This window comes from Rhinopithecus bieti, unplaced genomic scaffold (genome assembly GCF_001698545.2).
Source record: "Rhinopithecus bieti isolate Rb0 unplaced genomic scaffold, ASM169854v2 scaffold_39900, whole genome shotgun sequence".
In the NCBI taxonomy this organism is placed as follows: domain Eukaryota; kingdom Metazoa; phylum Chordata; class Mammalia; order Primates; family Cercopithecidae; genus Rhinopithecus; species Rhinopithecus bieti.
In genome coordinates, this window is record NW_016816297.1 from 166,918 (window position 1) to 176,540 (window position 9,623).

The 9,623-nt window shown below is 44.3% G+C and overlaps 1 protein-coding gene across 1 annotated transcript in view; it reads right to left on the minus strand.

The window, feature by feature from the left end:
• JADE3 (jade family PHD finger 3) overlaps positions 1 to 5,164 on the minus strand; it is a 159,788-nt gene extending 154,624 nt beyond the window's left edge. Inside the window, exon 1 of the mRNA XM_017854805.1 lies at positions 5,054 to 5,164. The gene's annotated coding sequence lies outside the window, so the exon portion shown is untranslated. The remainder of the gene's footprint in view (positions 1 to 5,053) is intronic.
• Between the last annotated feature and the right edge of the window lie 4,459 nt (positions 5,165 to 9,623).

A 9,623-nucleotide genomic window follows, 5' to 3' on the forward strand; every position in this document is an offset into this window, starting at 1 on the left:
GAGAGAGAGAGAGAGAGAGAGAGAGAGAGAGAGAGAAACACCTCCCATTGTACTTGGAATAAAACACAAGCTCCTTAATGAGGTCCTGTAAGGCCCTGTCAATCTTTCCCTGCCCACCTCATCTCTCTTACCCCAGTTCCTAGCCAAACCTCTGTGGATCCTTTCCACATCTCTCTCCCACCTCAGTGCCCTCACAACACCTGCTGCTACCCCTGCCTGGCAATCCCTTCTCTCTAACCTTTACCTTGCTTATTCCTGGTCATTCTCAAGGCTCAGGGCACCATGCTGGTCTCCCTCACAGGGACATTCTACCTTATACTTGCTGTGTGACGTTGGACAAGTTACCTTTGCTTCACCTTTCTGAGTCTCACACCTCAGAGAGAGAGATCCTCTGTTAAGCACTTAGCACAGTACTCGGCACACAGGAAATGTTTAAGAAATAATTGCTGCTGTTATTGTTATTATCCTAGATGATAATGTCCATCATAGCTCTTAGTGCAATTAGATATTTATTTGTTGAAAAAAATAGAAACACACCCCCCTCCCCAGCTTGGATCCCACCTTAATACCTATTACTTTTTAGGCAATTTCCCCATATATTGCATTTTTGTAGAGTAAGATGAAAGTTTACAAATCATCGATTAATTCTCACTACCACCCTCAGAGATATGGTTTGACAAAGAAATTGAGGCACTGAGAAGTTAAGTAACTGGCCAAGAGCAAGTGGTAGAGCTAGGAGTTGAATCCAAGTTGGCCTGACCTCACAGCCTGTGCTGGGTATATGACACCAAAGGCTTCCCTAACTCACGAACCTTGTCATCTAAGAGCAGGCCTCGGAGAAGATATATCTTCATAGTTACATCCATCCCAAATGACTCCCAGAGATCTACTCCTCAGATCCTTAACCAGGATGGTGCTCCCATCACTCTCTGTGAACCCCTTCAGCAGAGCACTCTTCCCCCTGACTGTGAGAAGATGACTTAATTCCTTTCCACTCAAAGTTGAGCTGTAAAGGGGATGATTATCTTTCACCTCTTATACCCCTAGCAAACAGAAGGTATTCAATACATGTTTGCTGAATGAATTAAATGAAAATCTTGGAGAATATATTATTGCTGCAAAGTTGGGGAGTGGAGTGAATTTTCATTAACAATATTAAAGTTTGGCATAGTTAAGAACAAACTTGACAAGAATGGTGAGAAAAGTGGGGTTTATCTTAACCACTTTTACAATTGATAATGATTTCTATATCTAGCCCTAGAGATTCTACAGAGTTTACAAATTGTGTGCTTCATAGCTGTAGGTAGACTTTGCTCTACCTCTGGGACCCTGCCTCACCAACACTGCTCTGCTATACCCAGTGGCTGCAAATGCGCCACTGTTCAGGGCAGGATGCCCTTGATAAGTACCAATCTCTCAGTGATTACTAACAAATGGCTTGAAAGAAAGAACAAATAATAAATCTCAGTGATTACTAACAAATGGTTTGGAAAGAGAAACAAAAAGAGCAAGTGATAAAGCAAATGAGAGCAAACTGTTAATAATTGAGAATATAGTGAGTTCTTTGAACTATTCTTGTAACATTTTGTAATTATCAAAATAAGATTTTAAAATCTAAAGAAGAATGTGTCCCAGAAGATTTCAACACACAAAGTCTAGTGTATTGGCCATGCTGGTGTCGTATTTTTTTGTCATGTGTCTCAAAAAAACAAACAAACAAAAAAACAAACAAACAAAAAACCACATTCTAGGCTCGGGTTTCCTTGCCCAGCAGCCAATACTAAGTGAAAAGGAGCTCCTTGGGTAGCAGGGCACAGCCATGGTTCCTGGGTTGTGGCAAAGATTAAATTACTTGCTGCTTGAAAAGTATTGATGAACTCATAGGTGTCTCCTATTGGTCAAACCCCAGTACTATTTTCCCACACTAGGTCCTTTATTCAGTTGGTTGCCTTCTGAGTTATCACCTTCCTTTTCACAAGCCTAGCTATGAAATCAGGCAAACTTTTCCCAAGACCCTTTTTCTCTTACCTTCTCCCAAGAAAAGCACAGAGGCAGTTCTAATGGTAAGAATTTTGCTGCTATTGTCTATGAAAAGACCTACAGGAACAAGGCAAAATAACCATGGGGAGTCACAAAGATTCCAGAAAACAGAAAACTCAAAGTGGTAGTTATTTGGTCTGTAATGATCACTTACTTGCTAGTAACCATTTATCCTTATATCACTTCTATCCATTCATCCTAGATCCTCCCCACCATGCAAACCAGAATGCTTCAGCTTTCCCAGCCAATGTAACTGGAACAACAGAAACTTGTGAGCCATTAAAGTGTCCCCAAGTTAGGAGAGTGCCAGACAGGCGTCACCTAACACTCACTTCTCACCTATATTGTGGGGCAAGTCAAGATCATAGTAAATTATACCTCAATGAGAGATTTTCTTAATGTAAGACAGCATATTACCTGTCTTCTCAGCTCCTATTTTGTGTAAGCTCCACAAGGAGATAGGTGCATTATGTCCCATGATAATGTTCAACTTCATTTTTGGACTAGCTCTCTACAACTCTGATCAAGGCTTGTAAGAGCCCTCTAATGCCATGTCTTCATCAACACCTGATGCCTCCTACCTCCCCCACCTCCTCCAAAATACTTGCCTAGTTCCAGCCAGACCTCAAAGTAGTGGGCAGAAAGAAGATACAGCTTTGTGTAGGTTACGGGAAAAAAATGGGTTGTTATGGTTGGTGGAACACAAGAGAGGGAAAAGACAAGCATTATTAAAGGAGAGAACCATACAAAACCTACAAGTCTTCAACACCCTTTCTTCTTTAACTTTCACCAATCCATACTTCTTAGCTATGATGCCAGCCCTGCACCATCACCTGTCCTGCTCCTGGGAATCTCCCCAACGGGCCTGAAGGTGGGTCACAACACTTCAGGGAGGAGTGGGGAGACTTTCTCTACTTTTTTTCTACCTGTGACCAGATTCACATCGCATTGCTGAGGGCAAGCAACATGACTCAGAGAAGAGGGGAGAGAGAAAGTGTGAATTCTAGAGCCAGCCTTGCACCCCTGAGTACTCCAGAATTGACTGGACAGAAAATGCAAGGCAACAATATTGGGTTAAAAGCTATTCTCTAGCAAACAAAAGCGTAAAGAAGAGCACAACTGGAGAAAAGGTGGCAATGATAGTGGCTAACATCGATTGACAGTTGAATACACGCTGGGCACTGAAACATTTCTCAAAGATCTCAGGTAATCCTTGAAGAGAGGGTATTATCCTTTTACAGTTCAAGTATTTAAGCTCAGAGCTCACTTTAAATGAAAGAGAAAATGATATGGAGGTAGAATACTTCTAGATTAAACAAAAAAGAAAAAAATCTATTTTCACTTATCCGAAGAGTAATCACATGATGCTACAAAAGCATGAGAACCACACTACTCAAAGGGTACGAAGGCCGGGACCCACATTCCCATTGTCTACAGATGTTTTGGAAGTATTAAACTAAATAAAAACACAATGCTTTGTTCAGACCGACTCCTCTCTCAGCTCTACTCTTTCCCCATCCCAGACCTAGGCTGACAAGAAGTGGCCAAAGGGAAAGTATTTAAGAGAACTGGTCTGGGAAAGTGGATTGTGGGTTGCTTAAACTAAGCAAAGACGTTGTGCAACCAGTTTTACCTAAATCATTTTCATTACTTCCCAAATTTAGAGAGCAGCAGTTCACTTTATCAGACTGAACACAGGGAATGAGGTCGCCTTTCCCTCCAGGCCACCACTGGAATCACCTTCAACACGGTTTCTGACTTCTTACACAATCAGAGGGCGGGAGGGGGGAATCTCATCCTCAGCTTCATAGATAACCGCACCTCACAGCACACACACACACACACCAAACAACTCGCGCACATCTGAGGCCACGGATTTCCTTGCAACTCAAAGTCGGAGAAGCGGCCAAACAAGTTTCTTGCCAAATCCCTAGTAGCTACATATGTCCCAGGGCTGCACAGCGATAAAAACTTTGAAACATGCCTCCACATACCACCATTGTGGTCACTCACTCCAGATCCCGCCACCCATTCCTCACAAATAACAAACGCAGGCTGCTCTGTGCAATTTAAAGCTAGACTCCACCGAAGCACTGGCTCTGCTCTGAAAAGCGGGAGAAAAAGATTGAAGGCTATTTAAAAAAACAAAACAAAAAACCAAAAAACAAAACAAAACAAAAACAAACTACGGCCCTCGGGGCGGAGGGAATGAAACGAACTCGAAAGCTGGAGAAAAGTTAACTTTGCCGTGCCCAGCGGTGGGAAAATTTCTCGGAAAGACTAGCGAAGCCCTCACGATTTTCCCACCCCGGGACCGCCCGACGCTCAGCGGCCACGGACCCGCAGTTCGAACAATGCCGCCAGCTGGAGGGAAAGTTCGCCGACCCGCCGGGCGCCCGCGCTCTCGCTCCCGCCGGGTGGGCACCCGAGCTCCCCGGGGTGCCTCGCCGCACCCAACACCACCCGTTCTTCCCTCTCCAGGCACTCGGTTCTTTCCGCCCCCCAACATCTAAACAGCCAGGGCGCGCCCTCGCTCCCTGGAGCATCCGACCCCTGGCGGTCGACAGTGCAGGTCCTCCCGCCACGGGTCTGGCCCCGTCAGTCCCGAAGCCAGGCAAAGGGCAGGGACGGAGGAGGGGCGCCAGGAGGGGCACCGGAGGAAAGAGCCGCAACAGTTATGGCGCTCAATTCCTGCCCGGTGTAGCCGAGAGCTGCAGCCGAGCTCGCGCGTCCGCCCCCGCCCCCCGCCCGGGCCACCAAGCACTGCCCGGGCCGGCAGAGGGGCCACTAGGCACTTTACCTCAGTCCACACACGCTCTCGGCCCCAAGGCGCCGGGGACGCCGGAGGCGACCACGATGTGGAACCGGAGCGACCCGGAGCGCGGCGAGGCTGGGCCGGGACTGTGCGCTCCGCGCCGCCCGCTTCCACTCCCGGAGGCCGCCGCTCCCGCCGCCCACCCAGCGCGACGCCCCAAACCTCGCCCGCGCCGGGTCCGGCCTCCGCGGCGCCTACCTTCGAGCAGCTGGCTCGCGGCTCCTGCCCGGCTCCACGCCGCGGCCCGGCAATGTGCCGGGTGAGTCCGGTCGGAGTGGTAACCGCCCCCCTAACCGCTCGCTTTCTTCTCTTCCCTCCCTCGCACCTGCCCCTTAATCCCCTCCTCGCCCCCGCCCCCCGCCGGGGCCGCCCCCAGCGCCTCAGCTCCCGCCCTCGGCCCTCGTCCGCCCGGCCCGTCAGGCCTCAGCGCTGGGCAGGCGGTTGGGCGGCGGCGGCGGCTGAGGCGGCGCGGAGCACTATTGTATTCCTGACACTGTGCGCTCCCACGCTCCGCCTCTTCCCTTTCCTTCCTCCCCCAACCTCTCCTCCCACCCACCGCCGGCCGCGCTCGCCCTACCGGAGCGGCTCCCAGCCGTCTGCCCGCCGCGCGTTCTTCTGGCGGGCTGGGCGCCGTCGCCACCCGCCGCCTCGACGCCCCGCCCACTCGCCGCTCCCGCACCCGTGGCGCCGCGTTCCAGGTGGGCTCCCCTCCCGTCCAGCTGGGTGCGCCACTGCCCGAGACGCCCCAGCCCCGCCGAGCGCTAGAGAGGACGAGGTGCGGATGCCTCGGCTGTGTTGAAATACAGACTAAGCTTTTCATGGCCCCTTCCAACTCTGAAGTTCCAAAGTGGGACCCTCATACATCAACTCGGCGGCCGTTATTGATTTATGTCGCTTGTGCTTGAATTACCTGTAATAATAAAGCCAAAGTGGCTATTAACAGAATTAATTTAGTCAGTTGCCAGCACAGGTGGTTTGTGATGTTGTGTGGCTTTTTCGATGTGTCCACTGGTTAGGCTACAGCCCACAGTTATTTGGTAGAATGTCAATCCAGGTGTTGCTCTGGAGGTATTTTGCTGATGTAATTAAAGCTCCTAATCAGTTGACTTAAAGTTAGGGAGATAATCCTGGATAGTCTAGGTGGGCCTGAAGGAATCAGTTGGAAAGTCTTTCAATCAGGGCTGAGGGTGCTCAGTACGTTAGAGAAAGAATTTCCCCTATGGATGACACCTTTGGCTGGTGCCCACTGGTTCTAGCCTTCTCCTGATTTTCCCTTCCTGACTGCATGCCCTACAGGTTTTGGATTTACTTAGCCACCACCACAATCGTCTAAGACAATAGCTTCGAAGAAATGAATGAACAGGGAGTGTATATATATATATTCCCACCACGCGTTCTTCTGGCGGGTTGGGCGCCGTGGGTGTGTGTGTGTGCGTGTGTATATATATATGTATATGTGTGTGTGTATATATATGTAATTTCCTACTGGTTCTGATCCTTTGGTTGAATCCTAATATAGATGTTTAAGCAACAAACCTTTTTGGCTTACCTCTCTGGGTTTGGAAATGTACTATATGCAACTATGATGAACTCATACTCATTCTCTCTCTTTTTTCTTTTCCTTTTCTTTCTTTTCTTTTCTTTTCTTTCTTTTCTTTCTTTCTTTCTTTCTTTTTTTTTTTTTGAGTCAGGGTCTCGCTCTGTCGCCAGGCTGGAATGCAGTGCCTCGATCTTGACTCACTGCAACCTCTTGGCTCCCTGTCACCCAGGCTAGAATGCAGTGGCGAGATCTCTTGGTTCCCTGCAACCTCCACCTCCCAGGCTCAAGTGATTCTCCCACCTCAGCCTCCCAAGTAGCTGGGACTACAGGCACATGCCACCATGGCCCGATTTATTTATTTATTTATTTATGGTAGAGAAAGAGTTTCACCATGTTGCTCAGGCTGGTCTTGAACTCCTAAGCTCAAGCTATTTGCCTGCCTGGGCCTCCCAAAGTGCTAGGATTACAGGCATGAGCTACCATCCTGGGCTATTTTCATTTACATTTCTAGGATGAACAATAATGTAGGCTCTTTTGTATTTTGTCTGTTTTCCATGTTAAAGATCTAGTTATATTCCATAATATGGAAATGTGTGAGTTCTAAAATATTCGTAGTCTTTCAGACTTATCTCACTTTATTATACTTATTTAAAAATAATTATAGATTCACCAGAAGTTGTAAAAAGAAAAATGTATAGAATGGTCCCATGTACACTTCGCCCAGTTTCCCCCAACGGTAATAGATAACTATAATACAATATAGATATTAACATTAATACAATCTACAGACCTGATCCAGATTTCATCAATTTTTCATGCACTGATTTCTGAGTCTGTGTATATAGTTCTGTGCAATTTTAACACATTTAAATTTGTGTAATCACCACAATCAACTTTTTCTCTACCACAAAGATTCCTCCTGCTACACTTTATAGTCACAGTCACCGCTTTCTCCTGCTCTAATTTCTGGCAACCCCTAACATGTTCTCCATCTCTATAAATTTGTCATTTCAAGAATATTACATAAATGGAATCATACCTTTTGAAATCAGCTTTTCTTCACTCAGCATAATTTTCTTGAGATGCACCCAAGTTTGTTGCATGTCTCAATGATTTGTTGCTTTTTATTACTGAGTAGTAGTCTGTAGTATGGATGTCTATACTAGACAGTTTGTTTATTCATGCATTGAAGGTCATTTGAGTTGTTTCCAATGTTTGCCTGTTAAGAATAGAACTGCTATGAGCATTAATGTAGAAGTTTTTGTGTAAACATAAGTTTTCATTTCTCTGTGACAGATGCTCAGGAGTGCAATTGCTGGGTCAGATGGTATGTGTATATTCAGTGTTGTAAGAAAATGCCAAACTTTTCCAGACTCTACCATTTTATATTACCACCAGCAATGTATGAGAGGTCTAGTTTCTCCACATCTTTGTCAGCATTTGGTGTTGTCACTATCTTTTTCTTTTAGCGATTCTAATAGGTGTGTAGTGATGTCTCATTGTTATTTTAAATTGCATTTCCTTAATGGCTAATGATGTTGAGCATCTTTTCATGTGCTTATTTGCTATCTGTATAACCTCTTTGGTGAAATGTCCGTTCAAGTCTTTTGCCCATTTTCTAATCGGATTGTTTCTTACTATTAAATTTTGAGAATTCTGTATACTATATTCTAGATACAAATCTTCTGTCAGATATGTGATCTGCAAATATTTTTGTCAGTTTGTAGCTGGTCTTTTCATCCTCTTAAGAGATTTTGCAGACCAAATTTTAAATTTTGATGATGTCCAGTTTACCAATTTTTGCATTTATGTATCATGTTTTTGTGTCATGTCTAAGACATCTTCATCTAGCTCCAGATCCTGAAGATTTTCTCTTAGCTTTCCTTCTATAAGTGTTATAGTTTTATATTTTACATTTATGTGCATGATTCATTTACTTTTTATATAGGATCTAAACCTAAGGTTGAGGTTCATATTTTTGCCTATAGTTGTCTGATGGCTCAAATAAAATGACTATTTTTCCTCCATTGAATTGCTTCTGCACCTTTGTAAAAATCGGTTAGGCATATTTGTATGGGGCTGTTTCTGGGTTTGCTATTCTGTTCTATTGATCTATGTGCCTATACCTCTGTGAATACCAGTCTTGATTACTATAGCTATATAATAAGCCTTAACCTTGGGTAGAGCACTTCCTCCCACTTTATTGTTCTTTTTCAGAATTGTTTTAGCCATTCAAGGTCATTTGCCTTTCCATATAAATTTTGGAATGAGTGTATTCTGTATCTACGAAAACCTTGCTCGGATTTTGAAAGGAATTGTGTTAAGCCTATAGATCAGTTTAAGGAGAATTGACATCTTTACTACTGTATATTGAATCTTCCAATCCATGAACACGATATGTCTATCTTTCCATTTATTTAGATCTTCCTTGACTTCTTTCATCAGCATTTTTGAATTTCCAGCATACAGACCCTATGCATGCTTTGTTAAATATATACCTAAGTATTTCATTTTCTTTGTCACGATTATAAGTGGTATTGTGTTTTAATTTGTCTTCACATTCATTGGTCATTATTAACATATAGAAATGCAATTAATTTTGTGTGTTGAACTTGTTTCCTCTGACCTTACTAAACTCACTTACTAGTTCTAGGAATTTTTCAGCAGATTCTTTGGGATTTTCTATGTAGACAATCATATTATCTGTGGGTAGGGACAGTTTTATTTCTTCCTTTCCAATCTGTGTGCCTTTTATTTTCTTTTCTTGCTGTCTTGTTCCAGCTAGAACATTCAGTACAATGTTGAATAAGAGTGGAGAGAGTGGACATACTCCCCTTGTTCCTTATCTTAAGGGGAAACATTCTGTCTTTCGCCATTAAATGTGATGTTAGTTGCAGGTTTTTTGTAGATGCTCTTTATTGAGATGAGACAGTACCTCTCTATTCACAGTTTACTGAGAGTTTTTATTATGAGTGAATGCTGAATTTTGTCAAATGCCTTTTCTGCATCAAGTCATATGATCATGTGATTTTTCTTCTTTAGCCTGTGGATATGGTAGATTACATTGATAGAATATTGATTTTTGAACCAACCTTGCATAGCTGGAATAAACCCCATTTGGCCATAATATAATTATTTTTATACCTTGCTGGATTCTATATTGCTAATGTTTTGTTGCAGATTTTTGTGTTAAAGCCCATAAGAGGGAAAAGTCTGTAGTTTGGAGGA